At 46.0% G+C, this 24,999-nt stretch overlaps 1 long non-coding RNA gene across 1 annotated transcript in view; it reads right to left on the minus strand.

Annotated features, from left to right (window-relative positions):
* LOC138290210 (uncharacterized) overlaps positions 1 to 24,999 on the minus strand; it is a 188,046-nt gene that overhangs the window by 54,508 nt on the left and 108,539 nt on the right. The window lies entirely within an intron of this gene.

Genomic DNA, 24,999 nt, shown 5'->3' on the forward strand with positions numbered 1-24,999 from the left:
TGGTCTGTATCTTGGTCCCTCCCAGGTGAGAAAGCTTCAATTGAGTTAGGCAAGGGTTTTGGACGTGACCACTGTTCAAGGAACTCCAAACACCAGAACAGTCCCTCCTGGGAGTTGTAATTGGGTCACTCTCACTACTTCCCAACACTTCCCAGGTGAGTAAACTTCATTACAGAATTCGCTAACCGATGCATTGACAGGTTGACACTGGGCTGGTGAGTGGAGTTACAGGAACAGGCCCTCCTTGGAACTGCAGTCATGTTACTCCCTGTACTACACACAGTATACAAATGATATTTTCCCAGGTAAGTACACTTCCATTTGAGAGTTAACAAGCAAGGCTATTTAGACAAGTAAACACTGGGCTTGTGTTTGGAGTTGGAGAGACTGAGCCTCCTGGCCTTGGCAGTCATGTCACTCCCTGTACTCCATTCACTTGAGAAATTTCATTCCCCCCAGATGTGTACACTTAATGTGTGAGTTCCAAACATGTTTTTGGGAGAAGAAAACCCTGGCCTGGTGGTTGGAGTAATAGTAAGCAGGCCTCCTGTGAGTTTGAGTTGAAGTAATGTAACTTCATGTACTACACACACACTGTACAAATGATTTCCTCCCAGGTGAGTACATGTCAATAGAGTTAAGACACCGTGGTCTTTGGAGAAGAGAACACTGCTGGTGGTTGGAGTGACGGAAACAGGGCCTGCTGAGTTTGTCATGTCACTCCCTCTAATACACACACTATATGTTATCCTCCCAGGTAAGTACACTCTGTAATACACACACAATACACAGACGTTATCACCCCAAGTGAGTACACTTTCGTTGTGAGATGCCAGACGGGAGTATTTGGACAAGTGGGCAGTGGGCTGGTGAGTGGAGTGACAGTTAAGGTAGCAAAAGGAGAGCATGCATGACATAGCAGTTTGGTGACTTTTTAGTGCTGTGACTTACCAGACTCCTCTCACCCAGGTGTTGCTGTTAAGCCCTCTGGATGGAGGATGGCCAATGACTTCTTCTCCCAGGAATAGTTGTAAGGGGGGGGCAGTTTGAGGGCCTCCGTGTTCAGCAAACTGAGGAGCAAAATGCCTTGCAGTACAAAGCACCAGAAGAATCCCATGATTCTGAATAATTGTTCCCTGATTTCTCCAGAGACTAATTCCCAATAACTGAGGCTGATGGGGGAGGAGGATTGCTTACTTGCAGCAGTCCCAGGGGTATGACCAAAGTGGACCTTATGTACTTGGTGAGGTGAGAGGCCACCCAAAGTATTTCTTGATGTAGGTGCTACCCAATCTACAGTTTTCTTTGGAGGCTTTAAACCTGCCCCTTTCAGGAAGAGAATTAAAAGTTATAGCTATTAGCAATAAACAGATTAAGCAGCTTACAGCAGGTGTCCCTCGGAGAATAATCAGTTCATATTGTGATTAAAAGATGTTAATTTGTTGGGCTGAGACTTTCTTTGTAAGGTGAGAGGCATGATTTATTGTACTTTTAATGGTGTTGCAGTTGAAACCCACAATGAAGATTCAGTGTCAAAAATTAAATCACAAGATTCAAGAATTCAGTTGTTCGCAGTTTGTACTAAGTGAGATTTGCCTCTGGATTTATAACATTCTGTTGAGGAAGAGGTATGGGATTTTTACAGTAAAAGACATAGCACTGAAATAAAGTGAAAAACCTGTTAACATAAATGTAAAACCAAATGCAGTTTTTCCATAGCAATTCTGACAAGATGAGCATTAGAAACGGAGTGATAAATTGTTCAGGACCTTTTAAAACCAAGTAAAACTTCCATGTTCTCCGGTAGTACTGTATCCTGGAGTAATTTTGTTCTAAGTTCCAGGAGATGCAGAATAGCGTATAATTGGTGGATGCCAAACATTCTTCTCCGTACCTCTGCCCAACAATGGCATATTCCTTTTTGCATTCTAGTTCCAAAATAAAGTTCTCCTTTGGTGTTGAATCTCACAGGAGTATACTGAAAGTCCATTGATTTTTTTTTTTTTTTTTTTTTTTTGTCCGATTTAAAAACATTTGGAGAGTTTACAGTTGCCCTGTTACTCTGGGGGGGGGGGGGGTGGGTGTATATCTATCTATCTATGTATGTGACCCATTTGGAGGCATGTAAGTGCTGAAGCAGACGTCTTAATTAGAAATTATTAATGAGTGCTTATGTATTTTGAATAATGCATTCTGTAGAAAATTAATAACTTGGAGAACAATAATGTGCACGTTTGAAAATGTGACCTCGGAGAATGGCCACCAGCATTCACAAATTGTACTAAGTGATGAATATGTATGAGATATTAAAAATGTATTAGATTAATGTAGTGATATGTCATATTAAGGGTTATGAATTATGCTTTAGCTTATTAATTGTAGGCCTTAATGTAGTGGATGTCTTGGCCTAGTTTGTCAGGCCTTAGGCAGAAGTTGTATTTCTTAGCGTTGAATAGAAAATGCTGACAGAGTGAGATAACTGAAATGCTCATTGTTTTAATAAAATGCTTAGCAGAAGCTTTCCATGAGAACTGACTAGCACCAGACCGTGTCCTTAAAAGTGCAACAATCATGTGTGAAATGTACTTTCACAGGACGTGAACAAAGAAGACACTAACTGGAGAGGAAGATGCAACAAATTTGATACCGGATGATAACACCGTAAAGCAGACCAAACAACGTTGTGTGAAAGGCGAAATATTAGAATTCATAGATTTGATATAGAACAACTATTGGACAAAGTAATAACGTATGATTAATTCACCAATTGGGAATTAGGGGGAATAGTTTGGGTGGCTTTGATATAATAATGTGACAAAGGAGAAAGATTCAGATTTTAGGGAATTACTGCGATATTGAGAGAAGAGACTCATGATTCTGTCATTGGGCTCATACTCTCTGACTGAGAGCCTGATGTGTTGCTGATCGATTGATGACTTGAGGACAAAGACTGATTCTGGTTGCTGACCTCTACCGTGGATAGGTAGATCTGACAATAAGACTGAATTGTATTTTATTATGCCTTTTCTTTCTAGGTACCAACTGCGCTGTCTTATTAGTCCTCCTTAGCTAGATGTTTCCTAAATGTGTGTTATAAATTGTTTTGCAAGAAACCTCACATGCTAATGATAATCTGGATTAGTTGAGGGTATCTACATGACAACTGACAAATTGGAGAGATGAATGGTTGCTGGACTACTTTGTTGAACCTTATGGATTATATTGCCTTATTGAAGCTAGCTTTGCTAATGATTTGCATTGATGCTTTAGAATGTATTGTGATTCAAGCTTTGATTAGGTTGTGTTTCTCTCGTCTTTCGGGTAAATAAATAATGTTTTCATATGCTGTTCGACTTGATTTTGAGATAACTTACATGACTTTAGCATTGTTAGTATAAGGGAAATACAATTACTAAACTTTTACTAAAGGTGTGGTTATTCATGGCTGAAAATTCATGGTGTGACAATTACTAACTCCATTGATTACTGATTTGACAATGATTATTGATTATGGTGTATTGATTTCCGTTCTGGAGCTATGGTAAGAACATCTTAAACGAGTCAAAAGGTTCATTGACCTATGCGTGTCCCCTTATAAGTTTACTTATTAAGGATCAATGTGCTATCATAAGACAAAAGAACACTATAAAACTTGATATAATTGCTCTGTTAAATTATTTAGCTGACTGATCACAAGGTTTCCTCACAAAGATGCAGTACCATAAACAACCATTTGCAATGCCAATTGGTCGTGGCAATTGGTGACCTATTGCCTTTAGCAGTGGGGTGGGGTGGTGAGTAGGAGTGTGGTGGGGGCTTCTGCTGCAGTGCTGAGGGCAGAGTGGCAAAAAGACAGCACCTGTATTTGGGCCCCAAAGACAGTGGCACTGTGGGGATAAATGCTCTTGAGTCACTGAGAAGCCACAGTAAGAATTGTAAAATCCAGACATGGAGGGCAGGTGTGGGATGAGATGAAACGGACTGGGGTGGGTGAAAGGAAGGAGAAAGGACAGGTGGGTGGCAGAGAAATGAAGCTACAAGGGGCACACAGCATAATAACAGGAAATGGGCAGAAAGTTACATACAGGAACAAGTAGAAAACGGGCAGAAAGGCACAGAGGGCAAGAAATTAGCTAAAAGGCACAAATAGAATGCAAGAAACAAGCAGAAAGGTACAAACCGAATGTAAGAAACGAACAAACAGTGGCAAGAAACACGCATAAAATGAGCAGAAAGGCATAAACAGAGGGCCAAAAATCAGCATAAAGTGGGCAGAAATGCAGTAGCACAGGACAAGAAATGAGCAGAAAGGCACAAACACAAGGCAAGAAATGAGCAGAAAGGCACAAACTGAAGGCAATAAACAAGCAGAAGGGTGCAAACTGAGGGCAAGAAACAGACACAAACAAGGCAAGAAATGAGCAGAAAGTAAAAAAGAGGTCAAGAAACAAGCATAAAATGAGCAGGAAGGCACAAACAGCAAGAAACTAGCAGAAACAGAGGGCAAGATACAAGGAGAAAATGAGCTCAAAGGCACAAACGGGACAAGAAATGAGCAGAAAGGCCAAAATGGAGGTCAAGGAATTAGCATAAACAAGCAAAGGCAGAAATGGAGGACATAAAATGAACAAAGTCAGAAACGGAGGTGACGAAACCAGCAGAAAGCCAGAAACAAGCAAAAAGACAAACGGGGCACAAAAAAAAGTAGAAAGGTGAGGTTTGGCCATGGGCGTCAAGATGGCGGTCGCACTCTAAGAGTGCTCTGGACCCCTCTGTCATCTGCCTGATCCTACTACCTTCCCTGGTCCTGTGCCCATGTTCAATGGGTCCTCTAGAGTGCCCCAACTGCTGCTGCCCTCGATGAGCTGGGAGTCCGTGCACCGCCTGAGATCTAGGCTGACCCGCGGCTTGCACGGCAGCCTGGGCTGGGAACACCTGGCGCGCGCATTGCGGTGTTGACCTCCGGCCTGGGTGTCCCTGCAGAGGCGTGCGGAGACCGCCGGCGCCGTGGGATGAAGACTTCGCACTGATCCGGTGCGATTGGAGGTCAGCGCGGCCACCTGCCGCTCGCCTGGCGACCGCGGGCGGGCCCCGAACACTCCGGGGCCGGCTGGCCTGGCCTGGCGATCCGGTAGGCGGCTCCCCCCGGAGGCTGACTGTTTCCCCCCGGGAGTGGGCCATGTGGAGCCCAGGCTGTGCCTGAGGTTGAGGTGAGGAGGTGGGGGAGCCACGAGAGCCGGGAGCCCGGCCGCATAGCGGCCTGCAAATTGGGGACCGGAAAGTAAATCAAAGAAACGCCCCGACCCGCGGGGCATAAAAACTTGTCCCCCGGAGGACCCGGGGAGGAAGAACGAGAGGCGCTGGACCTACCCCCACTCCCCTCCTACCCGACCCCATTGAGACCGGGGTATGTTGCACCCCGCGGGTGGGCCTGGGCCTGGGCCCGGACGAAATGGCTGACCCGAAGGAGACGGGGGATCTGGCAGCGACCGAGCTGGATTAACCCTGCGGCGAAGACCTGGGGCGGTGCGGCCACAGCACCGTATCAGATGGATCGTGGAAGGCCGGGGGGGCCCACTACACAACCTGGAGGTGCAGGTCTAGCCCTGTCTCAACAGGGTGAAAGGAGAGAAGGTGGAAACGACCCCTTACTTTGGCCGCAGTGGGAGCTCCCGTTCCCCGGGGTCATGGAGGAACTCCGTAAAACCGGGGTGCTGTTGACACCCGACAAAAGCCAACTACTAAGCCGTGACCGCATTGGTGACACCCACTGGGCGACCGTTGTTCCTGGGAAGCCTGCCCAGGGAGTATTCCCTGGTCTACTGGACCAACGTGGAGGGTGTTCCCCCCCCGCCGGGTCGATCTGAGGGCCCGATGTGACTGGGACGTGGCGAGCCTGTCTGCCCCCGAACCTGTGGATCTAGCGAGGAGCTTGACGTCCCGCCCCACAACTACTATCCTGCACCTTGACCTTTCTGGCCGGAACCCCGAGTGTAGGGTGAGAGGCCCTTGAAGTGGCCGTGCCCCGTCCACGCGATCGAACAACGTTGTGGCTGCTTTTGTTCGGCCCCGAAGGAAACATGGGAAAAGATGGAGCCTCAAGACAGACGCAGTCGTCCCAGCAGAAGATTTACCAATTTACCACACCGACGGTTCTTCGGAGCGGAGGCGACGCCTCGTCCAGTGACCCAGCCCCAGACGGGGTCAGTGCTATCCTTCAAGCAACCCAAACATCACAACGGGCTGTGAAACCAAAATCGGAGAGGTGAGAGAAGATATGGGCCTCATGATACAAGATCTTAGAAATGTGGTGGGCCGAATCACGGAAGTGGAGGGCCTTGTCTCACAGACGGAGTATGACCTGGCTGATCTTAGAACCAAGGTGGCCCAACTGCAAACTCGGACTGGTGAACTACACCGCCGGGCCGAAGATGTTAAAAATCGCTCCCGGCGCAACAATCTGCGCTTCGTTGGCATTCCAGAGGGAGCAGAGGACAATAAAGCCTCCGAATTTTTCTAGAAAGTTGGATCAAGTCCTGGATGCCGGAACACAATCTCTCGCCTTGGTTTGCGATTGAACGGGCGCACAGGGCCCTGGCACCGCGGCCCCGCCGGGTGGGCCTCAGAGACCTATGATTGCACGCTTTTTCGACTTTAAAGACCGTGATGCCATCCTTAGAGAGGCTAGGCGCTCTCCTGACCTCCTTTGGGACAACCACAACATTTTTATTTTCCCGGACTACACCCGCGAGGTCCAGACCAGGCGCCGATCATATGAACAAGTAAAGCAAAAGCTCAAAGCAATGCAGCTTTCCTATATGCTCCTCTTCCCCGCACGTCTAAAAGTTATACTGGCCGGCAAAGCACACTTTTTGGAATCACCTGAGGAGGCGTGGGGCTGGCTCACAGAGGAAGGTACTGGGAACCGTAGAGGACCCACTGGCCCGTCTGGTGGAGCCCTGGGTGGGGGACTTGGTCCCCGAATGGACACACGAAGAGGTTGGAAACGTACGAGGTCCAGACGCGGGAGGCAAAGGAACATCAGTGCCCCAGCGGAAGCGGAACAGGACCACATACACGTTACGATATAACACTGCATACCCTAACACTGTCTTAGGTTGGGATATCGTTAGTCGATTGCAACTGATCCGAAAAGAAGGAGGGGTCCATCACTCCATTTAGTGACAGTCCATATGACTGGGATACCCCGATTGGGTATTCGGGTGACAGATGCTTCCAGGGTAGAAGTATGGGGTGCGGGAGGTTTGGGGGTACAAAGTTTCCACTAGGGTTTAGTAGGGTTGTTTTGATAAATTTCCTTTGCCGCACCTACACCTGCCATAACGATCCTTCTCATTTAGAGCATTCGTCTCTAGGTCCCCGAACGGGCCCCCGACATCTCATCACATGAATACTATGCACGCAGTCCCCTCATTGACGCAGATTCTTTCATGGAATGTAAACGGTCTCTTGGTCAAAATTAAGAGGTTCGCAGTGTTCAACACCCTGCGCAGGTATGCCCCCTCAGTGGTCCTGTTGCATGAGACCCACCTGCTCGGCACTAAATGCCCCATGCTGGCACGTGGGGGCTTTGACACGGTTTACCATGCGGGATTCTCAAAGGGCTCTAGAGGTGTAGCCATCCTATTCCACCGCTCACTACCCATAGTGGTCACCGCCACACAGTCGGATCCACAAGGTAGGTTTGTAACGGTGACCCGTACGTTACACGGATCACCGTTTAATCTTGTGTGTGCGTATGCATCCCCAGCTGGGTTTGACACCTTTTTACTCACTCTCCGCTGGTGTTGACAGGCCTTCCCCAGGGAATTACACTAATTGGGGGGGACTTTAATTCTGTCCTGGACCCCAAACTTGACGTGTCTGGGACTATATCCGCCACTCGATCCGGGAGGGCGTCAAGCATGAGCGGGTGGGCTACGGGTCTGGGCCTGTGCGAGGTGTGGAGGACCTGGCACCCTAGATCACGACAATACACACACACACCTCAGCTGCCCACCACTCACAGGCCAGGATCGATCTTAATGCCTGCATTGGATGTCTCTAGGGTCACCAGCGCGGAGATATTACCTCGCGGAGTCTCAGACCATTCTCCAGTACGAATCCGGCTGGGTGGTGTTGACCTGACCCAACGCCCAATATGGCGCATGAATGCATGGCACCTACAGAATAACTAATATACCCTCGAGATAAGGGACCATCTTACCCAATACTTCAAACAGAACTTAGGGTCCGTGCAGTCTCCGGGTACGATCTGGGCGGCATGTAAGGCCTCACTTAGAGGGTATGCCAAACACCGTGTGCGTGCCCGGGAGCGTGCTCGCGACTCACGGGTGGCAGACCTTGAGGCCAAGGCATTACACCTTGAGCGCTTGGATACCTCTGCCGCATCAGCAACCGTTCTGAGACGCCTTACCATGGTTAGAGAGGAGATAAGACAGTTGGTACTAGAATCCACAAAACTTACCTGGAGAGCGTCATCAGCCCATGTGTATGGCTGGGGAGACAAGAATGGCAAACTCCTGCACTGGTTGGCCTCACGCCCACTTGGTGACAGAATCATTCCAGAGGTCGTAGACGAGACGGGCTCACTCGCGAAGACACCTAGTGAAATCGCTTCAATCGGTCAAAAGTTTTGCCTCTTACTACGCACAGTTGTACGCGGAACGGCCCTGTCCCCCAGCTGAAAAGGAGTGCCCCCTCTTGGACGACATTAGCCTCCCTAAGATCTCACAAGCGCCCAGGGAGAACTTAGATGAATCCATAACACTAGCCAAAATTACAGCAGCAATATCCAGCCTGTCCTCGGGCAAAACGCCCGGCCCAGACGGCTTCCCATCGGAACTTTACAATAGATGCGGGGACATTCTAAGCCCCCACCTGCTTAATATGTATGACGAGGCTGAGAAGATTGGCTGTTTCCCTTCCGGGATTGACCAAGCCACAATAGTGGTAATCCCGAAGACCCAACCACCGTCGCGTAATCGCTCGGCATACAGACCCATCTCCCTCTTGAACATCAAGATTAAAGTGCTATCGACTTTGCTCGCCACCAGATTGAAGGAGGCGCTCCCTTCGCTAGTGCACCCAGACTAATGTGGATTTAGGCCGTCGCGCAGTACTAGACACTGCATCAGGCGACTGAACGTCGCCTTGGCACACCGCAACACTCTGACTCTGTCCCCTTTGGCCCTTCTCCTACTTGATTTTGAAAAGGCCTTCAACACCGTGGACTGGTCCTACCTGGACCATTTCCTAAGAAATAACGGAATTGGACCCAGATTCCGTGGCCTTGTAAGGCTACTTTCCTCTAATCCAACCGCACGTATTCAAGTAAACGGGGTAGCCTCTGAGCCATTTCCCATCCGTCGTGGAACCCGGCAGGGATGTCCACTGTCCCCGTTGCTATTTGCTCTCGCGATTGATCCACTGGCGAGGTTGTTGAGGGAAGACCCCCTGTTGGAGGGCTGGTCGTGGCCTGCGGGCCCAGAGGACCGGGTAGCATTATACGTTGACGACGTCCTAATTTACCTTTCTAACCCGGCTGTGAGCGGCCCGCGAATCCTACAACTTCTAGACCTTTTCTCTCAAGCCTCTGGCCTGACTCTGAATCCAGGCAAATCCCTGTTGGTCCCCTTGCACCCCTCTAGAGACTGTGTTGATTGGCAACAAGGTATCCTGATCCGGCGCAATAGTTTTAAGTACCTGGGTGTACATATAACCTTGCTGCCTGAACTAACATGGGAATTAAACATCACCCCACTGATCTAGAAAAGATCTCCAGCGCTGGCGGAGTCTGCCCCTCAACCTATTGGGCAGAATAGCACTTTATAAAATGATGATACTCCCCAGATTTTTATACCAATTACAGAACTTCCCGCACCCAGTCCCCCGGAAGTGGTTCAAAAAAGTAGAGGCGACAGCGCGCCAATTCTTGTGGCATGGCTCCCGCCCCAAACTATCCCTTGTCACATGTCAAAGAGATATCATGATGGGGGGCTGGGAATGTCTAACATATATTTCTACTACTTGGCCATGCACCTGCTGGTGGTCAACGACTGGCTGAGTGGAGGCTGGACACATCCAGCGCACAGACTGGAATTCCAAACAATGGGCTACAATGGGATCTTTAACGCATTATATGGGGGCCCAATCTCACGGACTATCCCAGAGGTGACTAGAGTGATTCTTACAGGGTGGCGAGCGGCCCAGAAGATGTCGGGCTGGTGGACCCACCTCACCCGGCAGACCCCTCTCTGGCATGGGAAGTGGCTGGCGGAGGTCTCTGCATTGGAAGACTCCCGGAAATGGGATAACATCGGGATATCCACCCTCAGGGACATCTGGGGTGGGTCACACATGCCATCCTTTGAGGATCTCCAAGGTACATACTCATTAAACAACACCCAGTTCCACAAATACTTGCAACTCAGACACGCTCTACTAGTCCACGTGCGACCAGGGGATAACATTCCAGAATACAGCCCATTGGAGGCGAAGGTCCTGATGGGAAGCATAGGTAGGGGTGGAATCTCCCAGATATACCGCTCTATCCTTACTAATACCTCCCCCTCCCTTGAGGGGCTCTGTCAAAAGTGGGAAGGGTGGGTGGGCCCCATAGACGAAATAGATTGGAGGGAAGCATTAATGGCCCCTCGGTCAATGACCATAACCTCCCGATTCCAAATGTTACAAACCCTCTATCTACACTCAGCATATCTTACCCCCAAAAGACTCTTCCAGGCAGGCCTCTGACCCACAGCTAACTGCCCCCGATGCTCACACCCGGAAGCTGACTTCTTCCACATGGTCTGGACCTGCCCCATTATAGAGTCGTACTGGAGGACGGTCGTGAGGGAAGTTTCAGAGGTCATACAATCAGCAGTAGAGATGTCCCCGTATCGATTTTTACTGGGAGCCATGGGGGAGACAGGGCTGAATAGAGCTAGTCGAACCTTTTTGGGAGTGGTGTGCCTGGTGGCGAAGAGAGACATCATGACAGAGTGGAAAGCCGAAAAAGCACCGGCCCTCGCCAAATGGCGGCGAGGTATAGACTGGTGTGCGCAATGCAAAAGACCCATATATGAAGCGAGGGGATGCCTGAACAAGTACAATAGAGTCTGGGGGAAATGGGGGAGCATATTAGACACATAACCTGTCTGGGATATGTGGATTAACCGAAAGGCACCTTCTCTTGTTCAAAAACTCACGAGGGAGGCAGCGTTGCTCAAGGACCTAACTCCCCAGTGTTGAGGGAACCGTGCTTAGGCTATACGAACATTAAAAATAAAAAATCTCTTTTAGTAGCTGCAACACTGAGGGCTACTGATCCCGAACTCTATGAACACAAGTATTCAGTATTTGCAGAACCCACAGGGGCCAATGAAACGAACGATGTAATCAGGTCAACGGTGCCACGTTGTTTGCTTATTTAGGTTTGTATTTGCATTTGCTTTTTCTTTCCTGGTTCCTCTTAAAATCAATAAAAAATTCTTTATTTAAAAAAAAAAAGTAGAAAGGCACAAACAAGTCAACTGAGCAGAATGGCACAAACAGAAGTCAATAAACGAGCAGAAAGGCAGAACACAAAGCTAGAAACAAGCAGAAAGCCAGAAACAGAAGTCAAGGAACTACCATAAAATGAGCAGAAAGCCACAAAGAGAAGCCAGGAAACAAGCTGAAAAGCACAAACTGAGGTCAAGAAATGAGCAGAAAGGAAGAAACAGAGGGGAAGGAATGAGTAGAGAACGAGCAGCAAGGCAAAAACAGGGCAAGAAACGAGCAGAAAGGCAGAAATAGAAGTCAAGAAGCAAACAGAAAACAGGGAGAGGGACACAAGAAAGCAGCCATAAGAAAAAAAAAATGAGCAATAGGAACAATAGCACTCCTAATATGCAGCGGGAACAGTCACCCACTGAAATTGAAATGAAAAGTAGTTCCACACAATGGCTAAAACATGGAGGCTGCTCACCTTAACAGTAGTTTGCCGGTGCTCTCGGGGAGGGCCAAACACTGGAAAAGGCATGCCGTATGCATGCCCTTCACGAATGGGATGCTACAAAATAGAAAGACGATGGTGCCAACAAATGGGAAGGTTGTGGTGGACTGAAGCCCACCATGTAGACAGAGCAGTCTTGGTTCTGAGACGGCATATGCGCACAGTCTAGAGCCGAAACCTTAAGACTAGAAGACATTCTTTATGGTAATTCTTTTTTTCTTTTTTTTTTTAATAATATATCTATATCTATATATATAGATATATTATTAAAAAAATAATTACCATTTTATATATATATGGTACCAAAAATGCTTAACCCTTTTATTATTATTATAACCTCATCATGATGCACAGCAGCCACAATGCTCTACAACGTAGCTTGAAGACATTGGCAAAGACAGTAGCTCTGGCTAAACATTTATAAGGTCCCAAAGGCGAGACCTATTTGGCTATGCCAAAGCTTGCTTTATTTTACAATTAAGCACTGTTCTCAAGTCAGCTGCACCTCTACAGTAGGGCCCTGCCAGATAAAGTGTGAACTGAACAAGCTAATTTAAGGCACACGATTTCCCATTATTTTGGCCTTGCTGGTTTTAGAGAGCTGACGCAGCTTTTTTTTTTTTTTTTTGTATTTATTTATATATATATATATATATATATATATATATATATATATATATATATACATATACACATACATATATATACATACATACCACTTCAGACATTGGTAAAGGGTTATCACCTGAACTTTAAAGACTTCTTCTGAGTTTGGCTAGGAATGTATCAGTGCTCATTGTTGACATACCTAATGTAAACAGAACTTGACACAGTAGAATGCACCAAGCAACACAACACATAACAGGTCACAATGTAACAAAACACAACTAACAGTACAAAATAAAATCACTGTGCAATAGCTGAGCATAAAGCACAGCAGAACAAAAATAGAACAAATAGAATGTCACACAGCAAATATGCACAGGCATACAGGTCATATATCACCACCTCCAGAAGCCTGTTTTGATACTTCCGGGGTAAAAGGTGTTCTCACCAAGCACTGCCTTAAAATACCACCAAGAACATAGCGTCTGTCAAAAATGTTTTGTGCTCTCATCCTCCCTTTGCCTTTTCTCACTCAGCAACTCCTAGCTTGCACTGATATAGTGTTCTAAGTGCTGTGCTACATAAGGAATAAAGCAGCCATGTTGTGCATCTTGAATCAGTGCCATTACTTTTTTTTCAGGACAGGCCTTGTGAGGATATATAAATATTCAGTGTTTTCAATATCTTCATTCTTCACCCTCATCTTCCTCTCCAGTGAAATGAAGGCCCTGTAATTGTTCCTTTTGCAGTCTCACCGAGGGGGAGTGGTTTGGAAACAATAATAATGAGCGCAATTAGCCTCAGTGAACTGGTGCACGAATCCAAAGAGAATGCAGACCAGGTGCGGCCTGTCCTTTAGGGTGGAGGTGCCACCCCCACCACCTTTTGCCCCTCATGATGAGAGCCTGTCAGGCTGAACAAAGGTCAGCCTGACACACACTTCTTGTTCAGGTCAGACAGCCAGGAGCAGACATGCATGATTTGCACAGGCTCCTGGCTACCTGAGCTGAACTTTGCTGGGCTGAAGAGGTCACAGCTCCTGTGGGCATGACCTCGGCTCACCAAAGGTGCCTTGAGGCTCTCCCCCGGGTGACGAGGGAAGCGTCACCCATTGATTTTGACCTGGGTGCTTCAGGTTTAAGCCCTGAAGCGCCCAGGGCGAGTGTCAATCAATGACACCTTGTCACAGAGTGGGGAGGGGTCAGCAGTCTCACTGACCCCATCCCACTCTGTGACGAAGTTGGGACTGCCAATGAGGGAAGACAGCAGTCCCAACCCTCCTGGGACCTCAGAGGCTGAAGGTAAGTGTGTGTGTGTGTGTGTGAGAGATCTTTTTAAATGAATGTTTGGTGCGTGCATGTTTGAATGTTGAGTGCTGTTAATGGATGTGCGTGTGTGTGTGTTAAAGAGTGAGTGTGCTTCCCAAAAAAAAACTGCCGGCTGCCACTGATGCAGACTGCACAGCAATAAACTCAATGATTTAGCACCGTGCAGCCCTTTAACAGATAATACGAAACATGCCAACCGATTTTTATCTGACTTCCCCCTAACTAGTAATCAAGTGCTGTGGGGTTTTCTCAATATGTTAACGATATGCTTTTGGTGAGAGTTTGCTTTCAAGCACTTTGAGAATAAACTGATAAGTCCACACGTACATTCTTGTTTTTAATTCCTGCATGACTGGTCCTCATTGACAGGCAGTGTATATAGTGCAGATATGCGAGTGCACAACTTAGCTCAGAATCTGAAAATAATCGGTATATCTGATATGTATGTTGTACAAAGCAGGAGTTGATCACATGATCAAAACAGCTTGCATCGTATCACAGTGGCCAACACTGTTATACAGGGGAACTGCTGGTTACAAGGCTTAGGTGGGAGAGGGGGGGTTGCCTCTGAGGAAGGGGCCTCTCCACTCGGACAAAGCACAAATTAAATTATTTCTGGATCGTAAATGATTGAAGTGCCCCAGCCCCAGTTTGTTCCTTTACTGTTGACAAGGTACCACAAACTAATCTTCCACAAATGCAGTTAGCAGCTGCAGAGCCCTGGCAGTGTCCCTTAGCCCCACAAAGTCTTTTTACAAGAGACTTTCATCGGGCTGATACCAGGGTTGGAGAACTCCCAAAGAAAACTCCAGTAAAATATGGCCCCGTCTGCAGAAGTTAACAGAAGGGATTCAATTTGTGCTTTTAGCTTCTTGTAAAACCCGGGGGCTCATTAGTTTGCCATCAGTGATGACTTTTATCAGCCTGCCAAGACAATTGGAAGCATAGAGGGCAAAGGAAAAACAGACTTCTGTCTTTGAGTGCACAGCATATGTGACCAGATAAGATCAAGGTTTGCAGGTCTGTTTACAACAGAGTTCTGTAAACCACATGCGCTGGTCTTGATTGCTCCAGATTTAAAAAAAAAAAAAAAAAAAAAGTTCTGCTAGCAAAAGCTAAAATGGCAGCTGAGGATGGATATTAGTACTTAGTCCCTGCTCTTAGGGAGTGTTAAACTGAGGAAGAGTCATGACAGATGCATGCCATGGACAAATGAGGGAGAAAGAATGAGAGCGACGATGGAGCCTGCAAATGGGAAGCCAATGGGCCGGCTGAAGCTCACAAAGTAGAATACAGCATGTCTCAAAGAGACATTGCAAGTGCTATCTAGCTGAGACCCAAAAAAGTGATTTAGCTTGGTCATAACATTTTGAAAAATGGACAAAGAAAGTCTTAAAGGAACATGTTCCTGCAATTTTGAAGATGGATCCTCCTACCACTGAGAAGATGAGGTTGCTCCTGGGAATTGTTGGCTACTGTTGTCAGTGGATTCAAACTTTTTCCTTGATTACAAAGCCTTTAGTAAGGCTGACCCACAGTGACACAAGAGATCCAAACCAATTCATGGCGAATGTTTAGAGGACCTGGTGGAGTCACGAGGCCAATTCCCTACATGTCAGCTGTGTTAGATCCAGTACCTGTAATTCTTCCTGGCTGGCTGAAAGGTGTTGCCACTGTTTGCATTGTTGTTGAGCAAAATTGAGGAATCATGATGGGACATAAATTGATTGTGTTTGTTCCACACGTTTTTGAGATTCTGCTGACTCCAACTCCGCACATAACAAACATTTGTTTGACCAGATATGAACAAGTCATACTGGCTGCTGAAAATCTGTATCAAAGGGTGTAATATCCTAAATCCTACAATGCTGCTTCCTCTTCTAGACAGCAATGAAGACAAAGACAGGGGTGATGATGATGATAAACCAGAACTTGACTCTGTTTGGCACATAACTGTTACACTAAGACCAGACATTAAAGAGATTCTCCTTCAAATAGCTGATTCTGTTTGTGGTTGGCCCTTAATAGGCCACTGCGGATCACTAAAGAATATGTTTGTAGCAGGTTTCATTTTTTAAATTCGTGACGCACTGTACCTGCCAAATGTAACTTCAGCACAAGTGTTAGAGTTGATTGCTCGGACAAGAGCTTGTTGGCTTGCAGAAGTTTTGAACATAACGATCTATACAGACAGCCAGTATTGTTTTGGAGTGTTCCATGCCACTAGAGAGTTGTGGTCACAAGAAGGTTTTATGGCATCCTCTGGAATGGTAATCAGGAACAGATCCTACATACTTGACTTATTAGAAAATGTTGTAGTGGTCAAATGTGCTGCCCATAAGGCTGGAAAGTGTATGGTAACGTTTGGACCAAGTAGCTAGATATTATGCACTTGAGAATGAATCTGACATCAAATGAACAAATTATGATTCAAGAGACACAATAAAATGAATCAAGTGAGACTTTTGTTGAAAATTCCAAAAAATTTAATTTTCTTGTTGAATCCAATACATACTACGTCGAGGGATGGTGGATTTGGCTTTCTGCAGGGTCACTCCCCAACCTTTTGCCTTCACCCCTCCTGTTTTCTGACAGTTGCTTTTATTGGCATTATAACTTTGTGCACTTTGCCACTGCTAACCAGTGCCAAAGTGTTGATACTCTCTCCCTAAATCATGGTAAAATTGGCCTTCACATGATTTGCACATTCAATTTACTTGGACGTTTCTAGTATATGGTACTACATGTGCCCAGGCAATGTAAATTACATGCTACTAGTGTGTCTGTAGCACTCATTGTGCCACCCAGTAAAGTAACCCTTTAAAACTTGTCTCAGGTATACCACTGCAGCCTTTAGTGCAGTTTTGAACTACTATTTTGACTTGGCAAACTAAACTCTTTGCCACACCTTAACATTCCTTTTTAATACAGAAGTTACCCCTAATGTGGGCCCTAAAAGCCCATAGGGCAGGGAGCATTGTATTTAAAAAGTAGGACATGTGTTTTTTTTAAGTTTTACATGTCCTGGTTGTGAAAAACTCCTAAACTTGTTATGTACTACTGTAAGGTCTGTCTATGACATTGGGTTACCTTATTACATTTAATAAGTACTAACATTTGAATGGGAACAGGTAGTAATGTCATGATTGATCTCAAATTATTTTAAATCATTTTTTTGGGTGAAGTCAGTTTTTAAGTCGCAGTTCTGAAAATGGCACTCTTAGAAAATTGCCTTTTTTATTGTCTTAGACATTTGATGCCTACATCATGTGTCCAATGAATGGGAGAAATACAGGCTAACTTCCAGGCTATTGACCGACAGTGATACAAAGAGGGACTAGGTCTTGGCAGGGTGGGATGGGCTGAGCTGTTCCCTGCCTCACTTACATTTCAAAGGGCTTCCTCTGGCATGCTCACAAAGGAACTTTACACCAGTCTTTTGTCACCTAGATGTCTTAGATCCTGAGCCGGGGAAGTAAGGAACTTTTCTGAACCAGATGTGAGGGTGGCTTAGAAGACTAACAGAGTGACTCCAAAGGCTAGTTGGCTGGCCTCCTGTGGTAGCTACGGGGACATAACAAGCTCCAGAGACATTTAATCCTGCATTAGGTGTCTGCTGGAGTGAGTCCTGACCACTCCAAGTGATACCCCTCCACTCCTGGACCTTTAACGGTGGTGCTAAAATTGCTGCACCTGACTAACCTAAAATTCTGGGACTTGAAAAAACAAATTTCCTGAAAAACAAATGGCCTGAGAACCGACAGAAGACCGGGACCTACCTCTGTGTCAACCTGCCCATGGTGCATCACTAGTTGGCATGACCGTACTGTAACTCCAGCTATGCTTTTTCCCCTGCAGCAACAAATACTGTTCAGCAGCACCTCACACAGTAGAATCCGGCCTTGTAGAGCCCTCGTCAGCTACAGCCTCGTCTGTACGTAGAAATCTTCACCATGACTCTGTCCAATGGGTCCCTGACAATGATGCCTCCTCCTGACATCGCCGGTTGCACTGATCTGCGTAACGTTACCTTCTCAGGGACTTTCTTCAAAATGTCTTCTAAGTCTGAAGGTATGGTAAGACCGGACCTACTTACCTTGTGTAGCCAAACCATACTACATTGCACTCTGCCTTAACTTTAGACTTTGCCCTTCGCTTGACCAGATTCCCACAGTTATCGCTTTGGTCTTTTAGGTGCGATTTTATACTTAAAACATTAAAAATTCATATTTTCAATTCTACTGATTGGATTTAATTAATTTTGCTGTCATTTTCATTTTTTTTAAATATCTGTTTTCAAATTAGTGTGAGCTTTTTCTTATATTGTGACTTTATTACCATTTGTGTGCTGCATAAATACTTAAAACTGTGCCTTTACCTAAAGCCTGACTACTTTTGGGCTATGTTACAATAAGGTTAAGCACAGGTTAATTTTGTTATTTTTGCGGTTCATCCTGATAAGGATTGTGGTTGTTTCTTGAGAAGGACCCCCTCTCCAAAATCAAAAACCTAATATCCTATAAGACCTTCAGGAGGAAGCCCCAAAGGATGACGAAAGGTGTCAATTGTTCATTTACATAAAACTCATATCAAGATGTCCGGGTCACTCAAGAATATACATTTATATTACCGGATCCAATGGTTAATTTTTTGGCTAAGTATTTTCATAAATAGTCACATGCAAGGAGAGACACCATGACCCAAACATCCTATAAGTATTGGCCAAATTCAGAAGTGTTGCAAGTGATGTGTGAGAGGTGCCTAATTTGTTAGGAATCAGGGAAAAGGACTACTGTCTTTGTGAACCATTGGCAAATCAGAAGGCCCATTTATGAGACCCCTAGCAAATTTCATAGATGCCATTTTACAATGACCTTAAATACATTCTTGTGACTGCTTATTCTCTAAATGATTAGAGGCCTACCCCACCTGAAGATCACATAAAATTATGGTTACCAAGCCTTTATTAATGGAATTAATACTTGTTTTGGCCTTCTGACTTCTATTGATGGATCGTGGCTCTCACTTTAAGAATGAAATTTTGAAATTGATTTGTACAGCTCTCCAGATTGACCAAAGGCTCCATTGTAGTCATTGTCCTCAATCATCTGGCACATTCAAGAGAATGAATGGCCAAAAAGTGGGAGCATCCATTAGTTTGAAATGACCAAATACCCTTCCTCTTGTCCTGATTAGCATTAGAACTAACCCAAATAAAGACTGGTCTCAAACCACATGAAGTGTTAATAAGCAGAGCAAGAGATTCAGCTATATTCCTTCAGCGACATTTGTTTCAATAACTGATGACATTGTTCTTGGTTACTGCAAAGGTCTGGCTAATCTAGTGAAATCTGTTTCTCATCATGTGCATTTGGCAACAACATCAACAGAAGCAACTCAAAAGTCTCTGAACCCAGGAGATTGGGTTTTCATAAAGAAGCATGCCCACAAAAGTTGTTTTGAATAATACTAGAAAGGCCCTTTCTAAGTCAGGCTTGCTAGCTTGCTAAGTGTGCTGGAGTTCAGCAGTGGATCCAAGCCGCTCACATGAGGAATGAAGGCAGTGGATAAAGAGGTGGTGACAACTACGACAGATTCTCAGAGTAAACCAAGTTCACAGTGTCGGTCCAAAAGGACTTAGCCATTTTCTATGTTGGTGAAATTCTAACCCAAAGAAAGAGAAGAGCAGAGAGGGGCTAGTCATGGGGGGGGTGGGGTGGGGTGGGGGGGGAGGGGTGAGCAGAGTGGTTCTTGACGAGACCGCCCTCGGAGCAGCTCTTGGCCCCACCACGCTCCTGGTGGAGCATGGGTTGCTCAGACCAGAGAAGGGTGAGCGAAGCGTGTGCAGTGAGGGACGAGTAACAGCGAGTGACTGATCTATGGAGCTGAGTGAGGGGCCTATCTGAGCTGTTTGAGGAGCGAGGGAGCAGGAAGTGGCTAGACTAGGGCGTCACTGGTGCTTGTGCCGCTGTGCCACGACACTGCTGCTGTGCCGCCACCCTGGGTCAGAAGTGTGGCTCAGGAGGTTTTGGCTGTTTATGCAGGATTGCACGCCTTTCAGGACAAGGGCTGTGTAGACAGGTGGACCTTGTCTTCGGCCCTCCTCTAGCCCTCCCCAGCCACAGACTAGGTCCCAGTAGCAGTGATCCCTACCACGGATCTCATTCTGCACCAGTTGGTGCACGCTAGTCCTGGTGTGCCTTGCTTTAAGCTGGAATCTCCTGCACTCTTGGCCCCATGGACCAGTGACTACTAGGAGGGTGAGCGGAGGAAGCAGTCTTTTGGTCAGTGTCACTTAATAGGAAGGGACCCACCAAGTGGGTAGCACGAAAAGCAGCATAGGCAGCTGCCTTAGGTCACGGTGCGGCTTGTTGCCCCCACACCCCTGTTTCCCGCCCTCTTTCTCCTATCTCTACCTTCTGCAGCAGTCAGGAAAAAACTAATGGGAAGAGGCAGCACAGAGAAGCAAACTGGTTTGGCAAGCCCAGCTGTCCATAAGGTGGTGCTCTTTGAAAAATTAGAAGCTGAGACTTTTGTGGTGGGCCTTAGGGAGTAACTGTGCCTATGTCCCTGACTTTGAGGATACTGCAAATTGACCCATGTAAGGATTTGCAGGCCAATGCTATGTTCCTGACAGCAGGGGAGTCTGAGTGAATAAGAGATTGAGACAAGATGCTCCCTAGTTGGAGTAGTGCTCAAGCCCTCGAGTTCTAAAGGTGTTTTGGAGTTACTTCTCTTTCTGAATGTAAGCAAGACATCTGAATTATACACATTTGTGGCACCAGAGGAGCACGATGACTGCAAAGAAGCTGAGATCTGGGCACCTGCTTCCGGGGAGGGTATGTTCTAAATCCAAATCCAATCTACTACAGAACGAAGACCATTTTTAAAGCTTTAAAGGCCAAGAATCAAATCTTCACCCTGTGGGAAAAGAAGACACCTCAGGAAGATCTTGTAACTAAGGCAAATGTTTGTAAGGTGCTAATAGGTGCCATGAGGCCTCAAAGCACAAGTGGCTCCTGTTCTGGGGGTTATCTTATCCACTGTACCCAGGGAGGACACGACATTCTCTTTGTTTCCTTTGTCTTCTCTGCAAAAATATGCAGGGTCCATTTAGGCCCTCACCCACTCTTCCTCCCATGGTTTCGTCCTCTGTCCTTCTCCAGTCCCTCCATTTGTTTTGATGTGGTAAGGCTAATAACCCACCTTTGGAGGGGCACCGTAAAGGAGAGGTGTTGGGTCTCTGGAAGATGATTTTACTTTGCCCGACCTGGATATACACTTATGCAGGAGATGCTGGGCTCAAAATACGGATCTAAGGGCCAGATGTATGAATCTGGCCCATTGCGATTCGGTAATTGCGATTTTTAAGAAATCGCAATTACCGACTCGCAAAGGGCCATGTATCACATTTGCGATTCGGTAATTGCGATTTCTTAAAAATCGCAAATGCAATTACCGAATCGCAAATTGCGATACTGGCCCCATTCGCAGCTATGGGCCTGTTAGCCCATAGCTGCGAATTTTTTGCATTTCCTAAATTGCGATTTCTGAAACAAATCGTAATTTGGGAAATGCAAAAGGCCAGGGTGCTGGGGGCCTAAGGCCCCCTCTCCTGCACCCCAATTTTTTTTTTTTCCATGTAAAGTACACACATGCTAAAAGGGCATGTGTGCTTTACATATTAAATTTAAAAATGCAGTTTTACTGCATTTTTAAATTTTGCACCAGGTTACCACCTGGTTGCAGACAATGGTATTTTGCATGTGCAAAATACCATTCTGCGAAAAATCGCAATTTGCGATTTTTTGCAGAATTGCCTTGCGACCTGGATTTTGCGAATCGCAAATTGCGATTCGCAATATCCAGGTCGCAACGCAGAAAATCGAAATTTTTGCGATTTTCAATTTGTGGTCTGCGAATGCCTTTGATGCATTGCAGACCACGATTTTGCACTAGCAAACGGACGATTTCGCAGTTTGCGAGTGCAAAATCATTTGATACATCTGGCCCCAAACGTGCAGCCTGTGGGGACTCCGCTCTTTAGTTGTACAATGTCAAATTGTTTATCATTGTATTCACACTTGTCTGTGACGTCAGATTTGGAAGTTAGTGATAATCTGTTGCCATCCTCCTGATCAAGAAATGAGTTTCCACCTCCTACTTAGTTTAGAGAGACTCTTATCTTCGATCCTAAATCTGCTGGAAAAATGTGTTGGCAGGTCAGATTGTATCTTTGATACGGTGGCTGCAGTATTGAAGGAACTGATCAATACCAAGAAAGATAGGGGTCTCGATCATGAACAGTTAACCCCTACGGAAGTGGCTCCTGCATTCTCCAGAATGTCTGAGTTTAAATTTGCTCACACCCATATTGATTTTGGTTCTCATGCTGGAAAACCGCAGTGTAAAAAGCCCTCTAAGCAACCCACCTCTGCTGAAAGTCCAGTTGGCTCTATAAGGTTTGTTTTACACCATACCTACCAAGAGGGGTTTGTTGGTAAATTTCCAGGTGTGGAACAGGAAGTTTTCCCAATTTTTAAACCTTGCACTACGCAGGACACAAATGCTTGCGAGGCATGTGCACTTCAGGTAAAGCTTAAGGATAAGAAGAAAAAAAGGGGGGGATGAAAAGATCCAACTGTGGGATAACGAAGAGAGGACAGAGGCAATTACGATTTAGAGAAAGTTGATATTTTACAAAGCCCAGAGAGGCCAACGCAAAATTGTAATCCCTCCCTTTGGCAGTGGGCACTGTTTCTGGATCTTCAAGCACATTAAACGGTATGTTAACAGAGGCTACAGTGGTAGAAGCTGCTTCTACTTAATTTTTGGTATGTCATCTTTGAACCCTATAGTTACACCATTCGTGGACTTAAATGTGAAGAAGTCATGTGGCGCTACCTAATCCAGAAGAAATTAGCTCCGTGCGATTCAATATGAACACCTGCATATTGGAATTTATTCCACTTTTCAAATGCAGATTTAATCTTGATTAGAACATTGGAATGCTGGAGGCTCCATTGAAAACAATGGAGTGCTGCGGGCTTTTACTGGCTGGTAAAAGCCCGCAGCGCCAACATTCCAATGTTCGCTTTGTTCACAGCAACAGCTGTGAACAAAGCCTCACGGAGCCCGAGGGGATTTTAATCCCCTCGGGCTCCGTGAACCTTTTTTTTTTTTTAATAGAACATTCTGCCCTGTGTGGCAGAATGTTCTAATAGCCTTAGAACCCGGCGTAGCGGGCTCTACCGGCTATTAAAGTCCCTCTCCCTTGTTAAATGCCCTCGCCTTCGGCTCGGGCATTTAACGCGGGGAGCGGGCCTTTAATAGCCGGTAGAGCCCGCTACGGTGGGTTCTAAGGCTATAATAGAACATTGGAATGTTGGCAGCTCCATTGAAAACAATGGAGTGCTCTGGGCTTTTACTGGCTGGTAAAAGCCCCCAGCGCCAACATTCTAATCTTCTTTGTTCATAGCAGCAGCTGTGAACAAAGACTCACGGAGCCTGAGGGGATTTTAATCCCCTCCAGTTCCGTGAAACCTTTGTTTTATTTAGGAGAACATTCTGCCCTCTAATAGCAGAATGTTCTAAAAGCCTTAGAACCCGCCGTAGCGGGCTCTACTGGCTATTAATGGCCCTCTCCCTTGTTAAGGGCCTTTGGCTAGGGCCTTTAACGTGGGAGTGGGACTTTAATAGCCGGTAGAGCCCACTACGGCGGGTTCTAAGGCTATAATAGAACATTGAAATGTTGCGCGCTTCATTGGAGACAATGGAGTGCTCAGGGCTTTTACTGGCTAGCAAAAGCCCAGAGTAGTGTCAACATTCTATGTTCACATCAACAACTGTGAACATAGGCCTCACAGAGCCTGAGGGGATTTCAAAAATCTGAATGTCGGCAATGTAGGGGCATTGATGTTGTCCCAGTATTGGAGGTGAAGGGGAGTCATGTTCCAGGCCATGTTTCTCATATGAATAGGGACGGGGGTAGTGGGCAGTACCTGTCTTTGACCTTGTCCCCCAGTAGTAGGTCATTGACTGATTATCAGGGACTGAAAATTTGTTGGGAAGAATGGCAGAGAGGTTTTGCTCAGGGGATCTGTACACGCCCCTGCTCGAGATTTAGATGATGGAGCATATAGGTGGAACTGGCTACCTAGTTTTCTAAATGGTACATGCTCAACTAGTCCCTCATTGCGATCCCATAAGTAGAAATGAGCTCAAGGTTGTATCTTGGAATGGAGCGGGGATAAAGAACAGCAAGGCGAAACTGCAGTTTTTGAATTCAATAAAGGTGTGATTTCTCTCGGAGACATGGTGTGATGGGGAGCTCTTGTCTGAAGATTTCTATATGCTGGATTGTATCACCAGGTCCTCCAGGAGGGGTCATGCAAAGGGGAGGGTAGTGGCATGTCTGTTGTCTAACAGCCTTAATTGGACATACAAATGTTAGCGATCCTAGCAGTTTGATTATGGACACTGACTTTCAGTCTGAACTGTATACACCTTTCTAGGGGCTACTCTGTCTCGGTTATTTGGTATGCTAAGCAAAGAACACTCAAGGTCAAAAGCCAGTCTCTTCTCATAAACAAAACCCTGACCAACAAAAATGCTTATAAACTGGCTCTCGTCACTCCATATCATTACCAGAGCCAAATAAAAATTCTCAAAATCTTGTCTCGCTACTGGCATATACTCAGTTTAGACACCACTTTACTTGACCACATTTCCAGGAGGCTGCAGATCATCTACAATAGGGCTAAAACCTTGCACAACACACTGTGCCCAAGTTTTCTGTTTAAAGACACTACGTGCACTCCCACTTATTGGCTCAGGGCTTCTACAAATGCAGACACTAACATGTCGGTTTGTCCTAGACAAATTGACATTTTTCTGTCACAATACCGCTACCACATACAAGATCAAGAACTTTTTTTAATTGTAATACCAAATTTGTGGTTTACTGTATTGTATGTGTTTGCCATCTCATCTACATAGGGAGCACAATCGGACCTCTCAAGGAGAGGATGCAGGAACATATTTGTG

The sequence above is a fragment of the Pleurodeles waltl genome, chromosome 1_1, assembly GCF_031143425.1.
Source record: "Pleurodeles waltl isolate 20211129_DDA chromosome 1_1, aPleWal1.hap1.20221129, whole genome shotgun sequence".
Lineage (NCBI taxonomy): Eukaryota > Metazoa > Chordata > Amphibia > Caudata > Salamandridae > Pleurodeles > Pleurodeles waltl.